The sequence below is a fragment of the Diorhabda sublineata genome, chromosome 11 (genome assembly GCF_026230105.1).
Source record: "Diorhabda sublineata isolate icDioSubl1.1 chromosome 11, icDioSubl1.1, whole genome shotgun sequence".
Taxonomy (NCBI): domain Eukaryota; kingdom Metazoa; phylum Arthropoda; class Insecta; order Coleoptera; family Chrysomelidae; genus Diorhabda; species Diorhabda sublineata.
In genome coordinates, this window is record NC_079484.1 from 14,453,332 (window position 1) to 14,472,524 (window position 19,193).

A 19,193-nucleotide genomic window follows, 5' to 3' on the forward strand; every position below is an offset into this window, starting at 1 on the left:
TTCGACAAGTTCTTATATCCTACCGGCCAGAAGACAAACTAAACACGGTTTTATAGAAACTAGCGCCCTCTGCCGGCCAAACGCCAAACTTAACACGGTTTTATAGACACTAGCGCCCTCTGCCGGCCAGACGCCAAACTTAACACGGTTTTATAGACACTAGCGCCCTCTGCCGGCCAGACGCCAAACTTGACACGGTTTTATAGACACTAGCGCCCTCTGCCGGCTAAACGCCAAACTTAACGCGGTTTTATAGACACTAGCGCCCCCTGCCGGCCAGACGCCTAACTTTACACGGTTTTATAGACACTAGCGCCCTCTGCCGGCCAGAGGCCAAACTTGACACGGTTTTATAGACACTAGCGCCCTCTGCCGGCCAAACGCCAAACTTAACACGGTTTTATATACACTAGCGCCCTCTACCGGCCAGACGCCAAACTTGTCACGGTTTTATAGACACGATTTTTTTTTTCGTTATTATTACTATTTCATACAACTTTTATATGTTACACCTCGAACAGTTTCTATTCTCATAAAACTTTAAACTAACCTAACCTAACCTAACCTAACCTAACCTATCCTATCCTAACCTAACCTAACCTAACCTAACCTAACCTTTTTTTAGTGTGGATGGGCAAATCTTATAATACCAATCAGAAAGTGTCCCAGATGTGCATCGCTTCACACAACCTAACCTAACATACATCTATCTCTTTATTTTTGAACAAGTACCTATATCGAGCGGCAATCTAATTTCATAATACTTTTTTCCCTTTGTATTACTATTTTCATTCAACTTTTATATGTTACACTCCGAACGCCTTCTACATACAGAACACCCCCATTCAATTTTCACAACTGATCTTTATCGACAATTCCATACATCGAGCGGACATCTAATTTCATAATACTTTGGTTTCCATAATTCTAACTATTTGCATACAACTTTTATATAACACACCTTGGACGGCTTCTACATACAGAATATCTCCATTCAATTTTCGCAATTCATCTTTTTCGACAAGTTCTTATATCCTACCGGCCAGAAGACAAACTAAACACGGTTTTATAGAAACTAGCGCCCTCTGCCGCCTAAACGCCAAACTTAACGCGGTTTTATAGACACTAGCGCCCCCTGCCGGGCAGACGCCTGACTTTACACGGTTTTATAGACACTAGCGCCCCCTGCCGGCCAGACGCCAAACTTTACACGGTTTTATAGACACTAGCGCCCTCTGCCGGCCAGACGCCAAACTTGACACGGTTTTATAGACACGAATTTTTTTTTTCGTTATTACTACTATTTCATACAACTTTTATATGTTACACCTCGAACAGTTTCTATTCTCATAAAACTTTAAACTAACCTAACCTAACCTAACCTAACCTAACCTAACCTATCCTAACCTAACCTAACCCAACCTATCATATCCTAACCTAACCTTTTTTTTAGTGTGGATGGGCAAATCTTATAATACCAATCAGAAAGTGTCCCAGATGTGCATCACTTCACACAACCTAACCTAACATACATCTATCTCTTTATTTTTGGACAAGTACCTATATCGAGCGGCAATCTAATTTCATAATAATTTTTTCCCTTTGTATTACTATTTTCATACAACTTTTATATAACACACCTCGGACGGCTTCTACATACAAAATATCTCCATTCAATTTTCGCAATTCATCTTTTTCGACAAGTTCTTATATCCTACCGGCCAGAAGACAAACTAAACACGGTTTTATAGACACTAGCGCCCTCTGCCGGCCAAACGCCAAACTTAACACGGTTTTATAGACACTAGCGCCCTCTGCCGGCCAGACGCCAAACTTAACACGGTTTTATATACACTAGCGCCCTCTGCCGGCCAGACGCCAAACTTGACACGGTTTTATAGACACGATTTTTTTTTTTTGTTATTATTACTATTTCATACAACTTTTATATGTTACACCTCGAACAGTTTCTATTCTCATAAAACTTTAAACTAACCTAACCTAACCTAACCTATCCTATCTTAACCTAACCTAACCTAACCTAACCTTTTTTTTAGTGTGGATGGGCAAATCTTATAATACCAATCAGAAAGTGTCCCAGATGTGCATCGCTTCACACAACCTAACCTAACATACATATATCTCTTTATTTTTGGACAAGTACCTATATCGAGCGGCAATCTAATTTCATAATACTTTTTTCCCTTTGTATTACTATTTTCATACAACTTTTATATAACACACCTCGGACGGCTTCTACATACAGAACATTTCCATTCAATTTTCGCAATTCATCTTTTTCGTCAAGTTCTTATATCCTACCGGCCAGAAGACAAACTAAACACGGTTTTATAGAAACTAGCGCCCTCTGCCGGCCAAAAGCCAAACTTAACACGGTTTTATAGACACTAGCGCCCTCTGCCGGCCAGACGCCAAACTTAACACGGTTTTATAGACACTAGCGCCCTCTGCCGGCCAGACGCCAAACTTGACACGGTTTTATAGACACTAGCGCCCTCTGCCGCCTAAACGCCAAACTTAACGCGGTTTTATAGACACTAGCGCCCCCTGCCGGGCAGACGCCTGACTTTACACGGTTTTATAGACACTAGCGCCCTCTGCCGGCCAGACGCCAAACTTGACACGGTTTTATAGACACTAGCGCCCTCTGCCGGCCAAGCGCCAAACTTAACACGGTTTTATATACACTAGCGCCCTCTGCCGGTCAGACGCCAAACTTGTCACGGTTTAATAGACACGATTGTTTTTTTCGTTATTATTACTATTTCATACAACTTTTATATGTTACACCTCGAACAGTTTCTATTCTCATAAAACTTTAAACTAACCTAACCTAACCTAACCTAACCTAACCTAACCTATCCTAACCTAACCTAACCCAACCTATCCTATCCTAACCTAACCTTTTTTTTAGTGTGGATGGGCAAATCTTATAATACCAATCAGAAAGTGTCCCAGATGTGCATCACTTCACACAACCTAACCTAACATACATCTATCTCTTTATTTTTGGACAAGTACCTATATCGAGCGGCAATCTAATTTCATAATACTTTTTTCCCTTTGTATTACTATTTTCATACAACTTTTATATAACACACCTCGGACGGCTTCTACATACAAAATATCTCCATTCAATTTTCGCAATTCATCTTTTTCGACAAGTTCTTATATCCTACCGGCCAGAAGACAAACTAAACACGGTTTTATAGACACTAGCGCCCTCTGCCGGCCAAACGCCAAACTTAACACGGTTTTATAGACACCAGCGCCCTCTGCCGGCCAGACGCCAAACTTAACACGGTTTTTTATACACTAGCGCCCTCTGCCGGCCAGACGCCAAACTTGACACGGTTTTATAGAGACGATTTTTTTTTTTTCGTTATTATTACTATTTCATACAACTTTTATATGTTACACCTCGAACAGTTTCTATTCTCATAAAACTTTAAACTAACCTAACCTAACCTAACCTAACCTAACCTAACCTATCCTAACCTAACCTAACCCAACCTATCCTATCCTAACCTAACCTTTTTTTTAGTGTGGATGGGCAAATCTTATAATACCAATCAGAAAGTGTCCCAGATGTGCATCACTTCACACAACCTAACCTAACATACATCTATCTCTTTATTTTTGGACAAGTACCTATATCGAGCGGCAATCTAATTTCATAATACTTTTTTCCCTTTGTATTACTATTTTCATACAACTTTTATATAACACACCTCGGACGGCTTCTACATACAAAATATCTCCATTCAATTTTCGCAATTCATCTTTTTCGACAAGTTCTTATATCCTACCGGCCAGAAGACAAACTAAACACGGTTTTATAGACACTAGCGCCCTCTGCCGGCCAAACGCCAAACTTAACACGGTTTTATAGACACCAGCGCCCTCTGCCGGCCAGACGCCAAACTTAACACGGTTTTATATACACTAGCGCCCTCCGCCGGCCAGACGCCAAACTTGACACGGTTTTATAGACACGATTTTTTTTTTCGTTATTATTACTATTTCATACAACTTTTATATGTTACACCTCGAACAGTTTCTATTCTCATAAAACTTTAAACTAACCTAACCTAACCTAACCTATCCTATCCTAACCTAACCTAACCTAACCTAACCTTTTTTTTAGTGTGGATGGGCAAATCTTATAATACCAATCAGAAAGTGTCCCAGATGTGCATCGCTTCACACAACCTAACCTAACATACATCTATCTCTTTATTTTTGGACAAGTACCTATATCGAGCGGCAATCTAATTTCATAATACTTTTTTCCCTTTGTATTACTATTTTCATACAACTTTTATATAACACACCTCGGACGGCTTCTACATACAGAACATCTCCATTCAATTTTCGCAATTCATCTTTTTCGACAAGTTCTTATATCCTACCGGCCAGAAGACAAACTAAACACGGTTTTATAGAAACTAGCGCCCTCTGCCGGCCAAACGCCAAACTTAACACGGTTTTATAGACACTAGCGCCCTCTGCCGGCCAGACGCCAAACTTAACACGGTTTTATAGACACTAGCGCCCTCTGCCGGCCAGACGCCAAACTTGACACGGTTTTATAGACACTAGCGCCCTCTGCCGGCTAAACGCCAAACTTAACGCGGTTTTATAGACACTAGCGCCCCCTGCCGGCCAGACGCCAAACTTAACGCGGTTTTATAGACACTAGCGCCCCCTGCCGGCCAGACGCCAAACTTTACACGGTTTTATAGACACTAGCGCCCTCTGCCGGCCAGACGCCAAACTTGACACGGTTTTATAGACACTAGCGCCCTCTGCCAGCCAAACGCCAAACTTAACGCGGTTTTATAGACACTAGCGCCCCCTGCCGGCCAGACGCCAAACTTTACACGGTTTTATAGACACTAGCGCCCTCTGCCGGCCAGACGCCAAACTTGACACGGTTTTATAGACACTAGCGCCCTCTGCCGGCCAAACGCCAAACTTAACACGGTTTTATATACACTAGCGCCCTCTGCCGGCCAGACGCCAAACTTGACACGGTTTTATAGACACGATTTTTTTTTCGTTATTATTACTATTTCATACAACTTTTATATGTTACACCTCGAACAGTTTCTATTCTCATAAAACTTTAAACTAACCTAACCTAACCTAACCTATCCTATCCTAACCTAACCTAACCTAACCTTTTTTTTAGTGTGGATGGGCAAATCTTATAATACCAATCAGAAAGTGTCCCAGATGTGCATCGCTTCACACAACCTAACCTAACATACATCTATCTCTTTATTTTTGAACAAGTACCTATATCGAGCGGCAATCTAATTTCATAATACTTTTTTCCCTTTGTATTACTATTTTCATTCAACTTTTATATGTTACACTCCGAACGGCTTCTACATACAGAACACCCCCATTCAATTTTCACAATTGATCTTTATCGACAATTCCATACATCGAGCGAACATCTAATTTCATAATACTTTGGTTTCCATAATTCTAACTATTTGCATACAACTTTTATATAACACACCTTGGACGGCTTCTACATACAGAACATCTCCATTCAATTTTCGCAATTCATCTTTTTCGACAAGTTCTTATATCCTACCGGCCAGAAGACAAACTAAACACAGTTTTATAGAAACTAGCGCCCTCTGCCGGCCAAACGCCAAACTTAACACGGTTTTATAGACACTAGCGCCCTCTGCCGGCCAAACGAAAAACTTAACACGGTTTTATAGACACTAGCGCCCTCTGCCGGCCAGACGCCAAACTTAACACGGTTTTATAGACACTATTGACCCTGCCGGCCAGACGCCAAACTTTACACGGTTTTATAGTCACTAGCGCCCTCTGCCGGCCAGGCGCCAAACTTGACACGGTTTTATAGACACTAGCGCCCTCTGCCGGCCAAACGCCAAACTTAACACGGTTTTATAGACACTAGCGCCCTCTGCCGGCCAAGCGCCAAACTTAACACGGTTTGATAGACACGATTTTTTTTTTCTTTATTATTACTATTTCATACAACTTTTATATGTTACACCTCGAACAGTTTCTATTCTCATAAAACTTTAAACTAACCTAACCTAACCTAACCTAACCTAACCTAACCTAACCTATCCTAACCTAACCTAACCCAACCTATCCTATCCTAACCTAACCTTTTTTTTAGTGTGGATGGGCAAATCTTATAATACCAATCAGAAAGTGTCCCAGATGTGCATCACTTCACACAACCTAACCTAACATACATCTATCTCTTTATTTTTGGACAAGTACCTATATCGAGCGGCAATCTAATTTCATAATACTTCTTTCCCTTTGTATTACTATTTCATACAACTTTTATATAACACACCTCGGACGGCTTCTACATACAAAATATCTCCATTCAATTTTCGCAATTCATCTTTTTCGACAAGTTCTTATATCCTACCAGCCAGAAGACAAACTAAACACGGTTTTATAGACACTAGCGCCCTCTGCCGGCCAGACGCCAAACTTGACACGGTTTTATAGACACTAGCGCCCTCTGCCGGCCAAGCGCCAAACTTAACACGGTTTGATAGACACTAGCGCCCTCTGCCGGCCAGACGCCAAACTTGACACGGTTTTATAGACACGATTTTTTTTTTCGTTATTATTACTATTTCATACAACTTTTATATGTTACACCTCGAACAGTTTCTATTCTCATAAAACTTTAAACTAACCTAACCTAACCTAACCTAACCTAACCTATCCTAACCTAACCTAACCCAACCTATCCTATCCTAACCTAACCTTTTTTTTAGTGTGGATGGGCAAATCTTATAATACCAATCAGAAAGTGTCCCAGATGTGCATCACTTCACACAACCTAACCTAACATACATCTATCTCTTTATTTTTGGACAAGTGTCTATATCGAGCGGCAATCTAATTTCATAATACTTTTTTCCCTTTGTATTACTATTTTCATACAACTTTTATATAACACACCTCGGACGGCTTCTACATACAAAATATCTCCATTCAATTTTCGCAATTCATCTTTTTCGACAAGTTCTTATATCCTACCGGCCAGAAGACAAACTAAACACGGTTTTATAGACACTAGCGCCCTCTGCCGGCCAAACGCCAAACTTAACACGGTTTTATAGACACCAGCGCCCTCTGCCGGCCAGACGCCAAACTTAACACGGTTTTATATACACTAGCGCCCTCTGCCGGCCAGACGCCAAACTTGACACGGTTTTATAGACACGATTTTTTTTTTCGTTATTATTACTATTTCATACAACTTTTATATGTTACACCTCGAACAGTTTCTATTCTCATAAAACTTTAAACTAACCTAACCTAACCTAACCTATCCTATCCTAACCTAACCTAACCTAACCTAACCTTTTTTTTAGTGTGGATGGGCAAATCTTATAATACCAATCAGAAAGTGTCCCAGATGTGCATCGCTTCACACAACCTAACCTAACATACATCTATCTCTTTATTTTTGGACAAGTACCTATATCGAGCGGCAATCTAATTTCATAATACTTTTTTCCCTTTGTATTACTATTTTCATACAACTTTTATATAACACACCTCGGACGGCTTCTACATACAGAACATCTCCATTCAATTTTCGCAATTCATCTTTTTCGTCAAGTTCTTATATCCTACCGGCCAGAAGACAAACTAAACACGGTTTTATAGAAACTAGCGCCCTCTTCCGGCCAAAAGCCAAACTTAACACGGTTTTATAGACACTAGCGCCCTCTGCCGGCCAGACGCCAAACTTTACACGGTTTTATAGACAGTAGCGCCCTCTGCCGGCCAGACGCCAAACTTGACACGGTTTTATAGACACGATTTTTTTTTTCGTTATTATTACTATTTCATACAACTTTTATATGTTACACCTCGAACAGTTTCTATTCTCATAAAACTTTAAACTAACCTAACCTAACCTAACCTAACCTAACCTAACCTATCCTAACCTAACCTAACCCAACATATCCTATCCTAACCTAACCTTTTTTTTAGTGTGGATGGGCAAATCTTATAATACCAATCAGAAAGTGTCCCAGATGTGCATCACTTCACACAACCTAACCTAACATACATCTATCTCTTTATTTTTGGACAAGTACCTATATCGAGCGGCAATCTAATTTCATAATACTTCTTTCCCTTTGTATTACTATTTCATACAACTTTTATATAACACACCTCGGACGGCTTCTACATACAAAATATCTCCATTCAATTTTCGCAATTCATCTTTTTCGACAAGTTCTTATATCCTACCAGCCAGAAGACAAACTAAACACGGTTTTATAGACACTAGCGCCCTCTGCCGGCCAGACGCCAAACTTGACACGGTTTTATAGACACTAGCGCCCTCTGCCGGCCAAGCGCCAAACTTAACACGGTTTGATAGACACTAGCGCCCTCTGCCGGCCAGACGCCAAACTTGACACGGTTTTATAGACACGATTTTTTTTTTCGTTATTATTACTATTTCATACAACTTTTATATGTTACACCTCGAACAGTTTCTATTCTCATAAAACTTTAAACTAACCTAACCTAACCTAACCTAACCTAACCTAACCTATCCTAACCTAACCTAACCCAACCTATCCTATCCTAACCTAACCTTTTTTTTAGTGTGGATGGGCAAATCTTATAATACCAATCAGAAAGTGTCCCAGATGTGCATCACTTCACACAACCTAACCTAACATACATCTATCTCTTTATTTTTGGACAAGTGTCTATATCGAGCGGCAATCTAATTTCATAATACTTTTTTCCCTTTGTATTACTATTTTCATACAACTTTTATATAACACACCTCGGACGGCTTCTACATACAAAATATCTCCATTCAATTTTCGCAATTCATCTTTTTCGACAAGTTCTTATATCCTACCGGCCAGAAGACAAACTAAACACGGTTTTATAGACACTAGCGCCCTCTGCCGGCCAAACGCCAAACTTAACACGGTTTTATAGACACCAGCGCCCTCTGCCGGCCAGACGCCAAACTTAACACGGTTTTATATACACTAGCGCCCTCTGCCGGCCAGACGCCAAACTTGACACGGTTTTATAGACACGATTTTTTTTTTCGTTATTATTACTATTTCATACAACTTTTATATGTTACACCTCGAACAGTTTCTATTCTCATAAAACTTTAAACTAACCTAACCTAACCTAACCTATCCTATCCTAACCTAACCTAACCTAACCTAACCTTTTTTTTAGTGTGGATGGGCAAATCTTATAATACCAATCAGAAAGTGTCCCAGATGTGCATCGCTTCACACAACCTAACCTAACATACATCTATCTCTTTATTTTTGGACAAGTACCTATATCGAGCGGCAATCTAATTTCATAATACTTTTTTCCCTTTGTATTACTATTTTCATACAACTTTTATATAACACACCTCGGACGGCTTCTACATACAGAACATCTCCATTCAATTTTCGCAATTCATCTTTTTCGTCAAGTTCTTATATCCTACCGGCCAGAAGACAAACTAAACACGGTTTTATAGAAACTAGCGCCCTCTTCCGGCCAAAAGCCAAACTTAACACGGTTTTATAGACACTAGCGCCCTCTGCCGGCCAGACGCCAAACTTTACACGGTTTTATAGACACTAGCGCCCTCTGCCGGCCAGACGCCAAACTTGACACGGTTTTATAGACACTAGCGCCCTCTGCCAGCCAAACGCCAAACTTAACGCGGTTTTATAGACACTAGCGCCCCCTGCCGGCCAGACGCCAAACTTTACACGGTTTTATAGACACTAGCGCCCTCTGCCGGCCAGACGCCAAACTTGACACGGTTTTATAGACACTAGCGCCCTCTGCCGGCCAAACGCCAAACTTAACACGGTTTTATATACACTAGCGCCCTCTGCCGGCCAGACGCCAAACTTGACACGGTTTTATAGACACGATTATTTTTCGTTATTATTACTATTTCATACAACTTTTATATGTTACACCTCGAACAGTTTCTATTCTCATAAAACTTTAAACTAACCTAACCTAACCTAACCTATCCTATCCTAACCTAACCTAACCTAACCTTTTTTTTAGTGTGGATGGGCAAATCTTATAATACCAATCAGAAAGTGTCCCAGATGTGCATCGCTTCACACAACCTAACCTAACATACATCTATCTCTTTATTTTTGAACAAGTACCTATATCGAGCGGCAATCTAATTTCATAATACTTTTTTCCCTTTGTATTACTATTTTCATTCAACTTTTATATGTTACACTCCGAACGGCTTCTACATACAGAACACCCCCATTCAATTTTCACAATTGATCTTTATCGACAATTCCATACATCGAGCGAACATCTAATTTCATAATACTTTGGTTTCCATAATTCTAACTATTTGCATACAACTTTTATATAACACACCTTGGACGGCTTCTACATACAGAACATCTCCATTCAATTTTCGCAATTCATCTTTTTCGACAAGTTCTTATATCCTACCGGCCAGAAGACAAACTAAACACGGTTTTATAGAAACTAGCGCCCTCTGCCGGCCAGACGCCAAACTTAACACGGTTTTATATACACTAGCGCCCTCTGCCGGCCAGACGCCAAACTTGACACGGTTTTATAGACACGATTTTTTTTTTCGTTATTATTACTATTTCATACAACTTTTATATGTTACACCTCGAACAGTTTCTATTCTCATAAAACTTTAAACTAACCTAACCTAACCTAACCTATCCTATCCTAACCTAACCTAACCTAACCTAACCTTTTTTTTAGTGTGGATGGGCAAATCTTATAATACCAATCAGAAAGTGTCCCAGATGTGCATCGCTTCACACAACCTAACCTAACATACATCTATCTCTTTATTTTTGGACAAGTACCTATATCGAGCGGCAATCTAATTTCATAATACTTTTTTCCCTTTGTATTACTATTTTCATACAACTTTTATATAACACACCTCGGACGGCTTCTACATACAGAACATCTCCATTCAATTTTCGCAATTCATCTTTTTCGTCAAGTTCTTATATCCTACCGGCCAGAAGACAAACTAAACACGGTTTTATAGAAACTAGCGCCCTCTTCCGGCCAAAAGCCAAACTTAACACGGTTTTATAGACACTAGCGCCCTCTGCCGGCCAGACGCCAAACTTTACACGGTTTTATAGACACTAGCGCCCTCTGCCGGCCAGACGCCAAACTTGACACGGTTTTATAGACACTAGCGCCCTCTGCCAGCCGAACGCCAAACTTAACGCGGTTTTATAGACACTAGCGCCCCCTGCCGGCCAGACGCCAAACTTTACACGGTTTTATAGACACTAGCGCCCTCTTCCGGCCAGACGCCAAACTTGACACGGTTTTATAGACACTAGCGCCCTCTGCCGGCCAAACGCCAAACTTAACACGGTTTTATATACACTAGCGCCCTCTGCCGGCCAGACGCCAAACTTGACACGGTTTTATAGACACGATTATTTTTCGTTATTATTACTATTTCATACAACTTTTATATGTTACACCTCGAACAGTTTCTATTCTCATAAAACTTTAAACTAACCTAACCTAACCTAACCTATCCTATCCTAACCTAACCTAACCTAACCTTTTTTTTAGTGTGGATGGGCAAATCTTATAATACCAATCAGAAAGTGTCCCAGATGTGCATCGCTTCACACAACCTAACCTAACATACATCTATCTCTTTATTTTTGAACAAGTACCTATATCGAGCGGCAATCTAATTTCATAATACTTTTTTCCCTTTGTATTACTATTTTCATTCAACTTTTATATGTTACACTCCGAACGGCTTCTACATACAGAACACCCCCATTCAATTTTCACAATTGATCTTTATCGACAATTCCATACATCGAGCGAACATCTAATTTCATAATACTTTGGTTTCCATAATTCTAACTATTTGCATACAACTTTTATATAACACACCTTGGACGGCTTCTACATACAGAACATCTCCATTCAATTTTCGCAATTCATCTTTTTCGACAAGTTCTTATATCCTACCGGCCAGAAGACAAACTAAACACGGTTTTATAGAAACTAGCGCCCTCTGCCGGCCAAACGCCAAACTTAACACGGTTTTATAGACACTAGCGCCCTCTGCCGGCCAGACGCCAAACTTAACACGGTTTTATAGACACTAGCGCCCTCTGCCGGCCAGACGCCAAACTTGACACGGTTTTATAGACACTAGCGCCCTCTGCCGGCTAAACGCCAAACTTAACGCGGTTTTATAGACACTAGCGCCCCCTGCCGGCCAGACGCCTAACTTTACACGGTTTTATAGACACTAGCGCCCTCTGCCGGCCAGAGGCCAAACTTGACACGGTTTTATAGACACTAGCGCCCTCTGCCGGCCAAACGCCAAACTTAACACGGTTTTATATACACTAGCGCCCTCTACCGGCCAGACGCCAAACTTGTCACGGTTTTATAGACACGATTTTTTTTTTCGTTATTATTACTATTTCATACAACTTTTATATGTTACACCTCGAACAGTTTCTATTCTCATAAAACTTTAAACTAACCTAACCTAACCTAACCTAACCTAACCTATCCTATCCTAACCTAACCTAACCTAACCTAACCTAACCTTTTTTTAGTGTGGATGGGCAAATCTTATAATACCAATCAGAAAGTGTCCCAGATGTGCATCGCTTCACACAACCTAACCTAACATACATCTATCTCTTTATTTTTGAACAAGTACCTATATCGAGCGGCAATCTAATTTCATAATACTTTTTTCCCTTTGTATTACTATTTTCATTCAACTTTTATATGTTACACTCCGAACGCCTTCTACATACAGAACACCCCCATTCAATTTTCACAACTGATCTTTATCGACAATTCCATACATCGAGCGGACATCTAATTTCATAATACTTTGGTTTCCATAATTCTAACTATTTGCATACAACTTTTATATAACACACCTTGGACGGCTTCTACATACAGAATATCTCCATTCAATTTTCGCAATTCATCTTTTTCGACAAGTTCTTATATCCTACCGGCCAGAAGACAAACTAAACACGGTTTTATAGAAACTAGCGCCCTCTGCCGCCTAAACGCCAAACTTAACGCGGTTTTATAGACACTAGCGCCCCCTGCCGGGCAGACGCCTGACTTTACACGGTTTTATAGACACTAGCGCCCCCTGCCGGCCAGACGCCAAACTTTACACGGTTTTATAGACACTAGCGCCCTCTGCCGGCCAGACGCCAAACTTGACACGGTTTTATAGACACGAATTTTTTTTTTCGTTATTACTACTATTTCATACAACTTTTATATGTTACACCTCGAACAGTTTCTATTCTCATAAAACTTTAAACTAACCTAACCTAACCTAACCTAACCTAACCTAACCTATCCTAACCTAACCTAACCCAACCTATCATATCCTAACCTAACCTTTTTTTTAGTGTGGATGGGCAAATCTTATAATACCAATCAGAAAGTGTCCCAGATGTGCATCACTTCACACAACCTAACCTAACATACATCTATCTCTTTATTTTTGGACAAGTACCTATATCGAGCGGCAATCTAATTTCATAATAATTTTTTCCCTTTGTATTACTATTTTCATACAACTTTTATATAACACACCTCGGACGGCTTCTACATACAAAATATCTCCATTCAATTTTCGCAATTCATCTTTTTCGACAAGTTCTTATATCCTACCGGCCAGAAGACAAACTAAACACGGTTTTATAGACACTAGCGCCCTCTGCCGGCCAAACGCCAAACTTAACACGGTTTTATAGACACTAGCGCCCTCTGCCGGCCAGACGCCAAACTTAACACGGTTTTATATACACTAGCGCCCTCTGCCGGCCAGACGCCAAACTTGACACGGTTTTATAGACACGATTTTTTTTTTTTGTTATTATTACTATTTCATACAACTTTTATATGTTACACCTCGAACAGTTTCTATTCTCATAAAACTTTAAACTAACCTAACCTAACCTAACCTATCCTATCTTAACCTAACCTAACCTAACCTAACCTTTTTTTTAGTGTGGATGGGCAAATCTTATAATACCAATCAGAAAGTGTCCCAGATGTGCATCGCTTCACACAACCTAACCTAACATACATATATCTCTTTATTTTTGGACAAGTACCTATATCGAGCGGCAATCTAATTTCATAATACTTTTTTCCCTTTGTATTACTATTTTCATACAACTTTTATATAACACACCTCGGACGGCTTCTACATACAGAACATTTCCATTCAATTTTCGCAATTCATCTTTTTCGTCAAGTTCTTATATCCTACCGGCCAGAAGACAAACTAAACACGGTTTTATAGAAACTAGCGCCCTCTGCCGGCCAAAAGCCAAACTTAACACGGTTTTATAGACACTAGCGCCCTCTGCCGGCCAGACGCCAAACTTAACACGGTTTTATAGACACTAGCGCCCTCTGCCGGCCAGACGCCAAACTTGACACGGTTTTATAGACACTAGCGCCCTCTGCCGCCTAAACGCCAAACTTAACGCGGTTTTATAGACACTAGCGCCCCCTGCCGGGCAGACGCCTGACTTTACACGGTTTTATAGACACTAGCGCCCTCTGCCGGCCAGACGCCAAACTTGACACGGTTTTATAGACACTAGCGCCCTCTGCCGGCCAAGCGCCAAACTTAACACGGTTTTATATACACTAGCGCCCTCTGCCGGTCAGACGCCAAACTTGTCACGGTTTAATAGACACGATTGTTTTTTTCGTTATTATTACTATTTCATACAACTTTTATATGTTACACCTCGAACAGTTTCTATTCTCATAAAACTTTAAACTAACCTAACCTAACCTAACCTAACCTAACCTAACCTATCCTAACCTAACCTAACCCAACCTATCCTATCCTAACCTAACCTTTTTTTTAGTGTGGATGGGCAAATCTTATAATACCAATCAGAAAGTGTCCCAGATGTGCATCACTTCACACAACCTAACCTAACATACATCTATCTCTTTATTTTTGGACAAGTACCTATATCGAGCGGCAATCTAATTTCATAATACTTTTTTCCCTTTGTATTACTATTTTCATACAACTTTTATATAACACACCTCGGACGGCTTCTACATACAAAATATCTCCATTCAATTTTCGCAATTCATCTTTTTCGACAAGTTCTTATATCCTACCGGCCAGAAGACAAACTAAACACGGTTTTATAGACACTAGCGCCCTCTGCCGGCCAAACGCCAAACTTAACACGGTTTTATAGACACCAGCGCCCTCTGCCGGCCAGACGCCAAACTTAACACGGTTTTTTATACACTAGCGCCCTCTGCCGGCCAGACGCCAAACTTGACACGGTTTTATAGAGACGATTTTTTTTTTTTCGTTATTATTACTATTTCATACAACTTTTATATGTTACACCTCGAACAGTTTCTATTCTCATAAAACTTTAAACTAACCTAACCTAACCTAACCTAACCTAACCTAACCTATCCTAACCTAACCTAACCCAACCTATCCTATCCTAACCTAACCTTTTTTTTAGTGTGGATGGGCAAATCTTATAATACCAATCAGAAAGTGTCCCAGATGTGCATCACTTCACACAACCTAACCTAACATACATCTATCTCTTTATTTTTGGACAAGTACCTATATCGAGCGGCAATCTAATTTCATAATACTTTTTTCCCTTTGTATTACTATTTTCATACAACTTTTATATAACACACCTCGGACGGCTTCTACATACAAAATATCTCCATTCAATTTTCGCAATTCATCTTTTTCGACAAGTTCTTATATCCTACCGGCCAGAAGACAAACTAAACACGGTTTTATAGACACTAGCGCCCTCTGCCGGCCAAACGCCAAACTTAACACGGTTTTATAGACACCAGCGCCCTCTGCCGGCCAGACGCCAAACTTAACACGGTTTTATATACACTAGCGCCCTCCGCCGGCCAGACGCCAAACTTGACACGGTTTTATAGACACGATTTTTTTTTTCGTTATTATTACTATTTCATACAACTTTTATATGTTACACCTCGAACAGTTTCTATTCTCATAAAACTTTAAACTAACCTAACCTAACCTAACCTATCCTATCCTAACCTAACCTAACCTAACCTAACCTTTTTTTTAGTGTGGATGGGCAAATCTTATAATACCAATCAGAAAGTGTCCCAGATGTGCATCGCTTCACACAACCTAACCTAACATACATCTATCTCTTTATTTTTGGACAAGTACCTATATCGAGCGGCAATCTAATTTCATAATACTTTTTTCCCTTTGTATTACTATTTTCATACAACTTTTATATAACACACCTCGGACGGCTTCTACATACAGAACATCTCCATTCAATTTTCGCAATTCATCTTTTTCGACAAGTTCTTATATCCTACCGGCCAGAAGACAAACTAAACACGGTTTTATAGAAACTAGCGCCCTCTGCCGGCCAAACGCCAAACTTAACACGGTTTTATAGACACTAGCGCCCTCTGCCGGCCAGACGCCAAACTTAACACGGTTTTATAGACACTAGCGCCCTCTGCCGGCCAGACGCCAAACTTGACACGGTTTTATAGACACTAGCGCCCTCTGCCGGCTAAACGCCAAACTTAACGCGGTTTTATAGACACTAGCGCCCCCTGCCGGCCAGACGCCAAACTTAACGCGGTTTTATAGACACTAGCGCCCCCTGCCGGCCAGACGCCAAACTTTACACGGTTTTATAGACACTAGCGCCCTCTGCCGGCCAGACGCCAAACTTGACACGGTTTTATAGACACTAGCGCCCTCTGCCAGCCAAACGCCAAACTTAACGCGGTTTTATAGACACTAGCGCCCCCTGCCGGCCAGACGCCAAACTTTACACGGTTTTATAGACACTAGCGCCCTCTGCCGGCCAGACGCCAAACTTGACACGGTTTTATAGACACTAGCGCCCTCTGCCGGCCAAACGCCAAACTTAACACGGTTTTATATACACTAGCGCCCTCTGCCGGCCAGACGCCAAACTTGACACGGTTTTATAGACACGATTTTTTTTTCGTTATTATTACTATTTCATACAACTTTTATATGTTACACCTCGAACAGTTTCTATTCTCATAAAACTTTAAACTAACCTAACCTAACCTAACCTATCCTATCCTAACCTAACCTAACCTAACCTTTTTTTTAGTGTGGATGGGCAAATCTTATAATACCAATCAGAAAGTGTCCCAGATGTGCATCGCTTCACACAACCTAACCTAACATACATCTATCTCTTTATTTTTGAACAAGTACCTATATCGAGCGGCAATCTAATTTCATAATACTTTTTTCCCTTTGTATTACTATTTTCATTCAACTTTTATATGTTACACTCCGAACGGCTTCTACATACAGAACACCCCCATTCAATTTTCACAATTGATCTTTATCGACAATTCCATACATCGAGCGAACATCTAATTTCATAATACTTTGGTTTCCATAATTCTAACTATTTGCATACAACTTTTATATAACACACCTTGGACGGCTTCTACATACAGAACATCTCCATTCAATTTTCGCAATTCATCTTTTTCGACAAGTTCTTATATCCTACCGGCCAGAAGACAAACTAAACACGGTTTTATAGAAACTAGCGCCCTCTGCCGGCCAAACGCCAAACTTAACACGGTTTTATAGACACTAGCGCCCTCTGCCGGCCAGACGCCAAACTTAACACGGTTTTATAGACACTAGCGCCCTCTGCCGGCCAGACGCCAAACTTGACACGGTTTTATAGACACTAGCGCCCTCTGCCGGCTAAACGCCAAACTTAACGCGGTTTTATAGACACTAGCGCCCCCTGCCGGCCAGACGCCTAAGTTTACACGGTTTTATAGACACTAGCGCCCTCTGCCGGCCAGACGCCAAACTTGACACGGTTTTATAGACACTAGCGCCCTCTGCCGGCCAAACGCCAAACTTAACACGGTTTTATATACACTAGCGCCCTCTGCCGGCCAGACGCCAAACTTGTCACGGTTTTATAGACACGATTTTTTTTTTCGTTATTATTACTATTTCATACAACTTTTATATGTTACACCTCGAACAGTTTCTATTCTCATAAAACTTTAAACTAACCTAACCTAACCTAACCTAACCTAACCTATCCTATCCTAACCTAACCTAACCTAACCTAACCTTTTTTTAGTGTGGATGGGCAAATCTTATAATACCAATCAGAAAGTGTCCCAGATGTGCATCGCTTCACACAACCTAACCTAACATACATCTATCTCTTTATTTTTGGACAAGTACCTATATCGAGCGGCAATCTAATTTCATAATACTTTTTTCCCTTTGTATTACTATTTTCATACAACTTTTATATAACACACCTCGGACGGCTTCTACATACAGAACATCTCCATTCAATTTTCGCAATTCATCTTTTTCGTCAAGTTCTTATATCCTACCGGCCAGAAGACAAACTAAACACGGTTTTATAGAAACTATCGCCCTCTGCCGGCCAAACGCCAAACTTAACACGGTTTTATAGACACTAGCGCCCTCTGCCGGCCAGACGCCAAACTTTACACGGTTTTATAGACACTAGCGCCCCCTGCCGGCCAGAAGCCAAACTTAACACGGTTTTATAGACACTAGCGCCCTCTGCCGGCCAGACGCCAAACTTGACACGGTTTTATAGACACTAGCGCCCTCTGCCAGCCAAACGCCAAACTTAACGCGGTTTTATAGACACTAGCGCCCCCTGCCGGCCAGACGCCAAACTTTACACGGTTTTATAGACACTAGCGCCCTCTGCCGGCCAGACGCCAAACTTGACACGGTTTTATAGACACTAGCGCCCTCTGCTGGCCAAATGCCAAACTTAACACGGTTTTATATACACTAGCGCCCTCTGCCGGCCAGACGCCAACCTTGACACGGTTTTATAGACACGATTTTTTTTTTCGTTATCATTACTATTTCATACAACTTTTATATGTTACACCTCGAACAGTTTCTATTCTCATAAAACTTTAAACTAACCTAACCTAACCTAACCTATCCTATCCTAACCTAACCTAACCTAACCCATCCTATCATAACC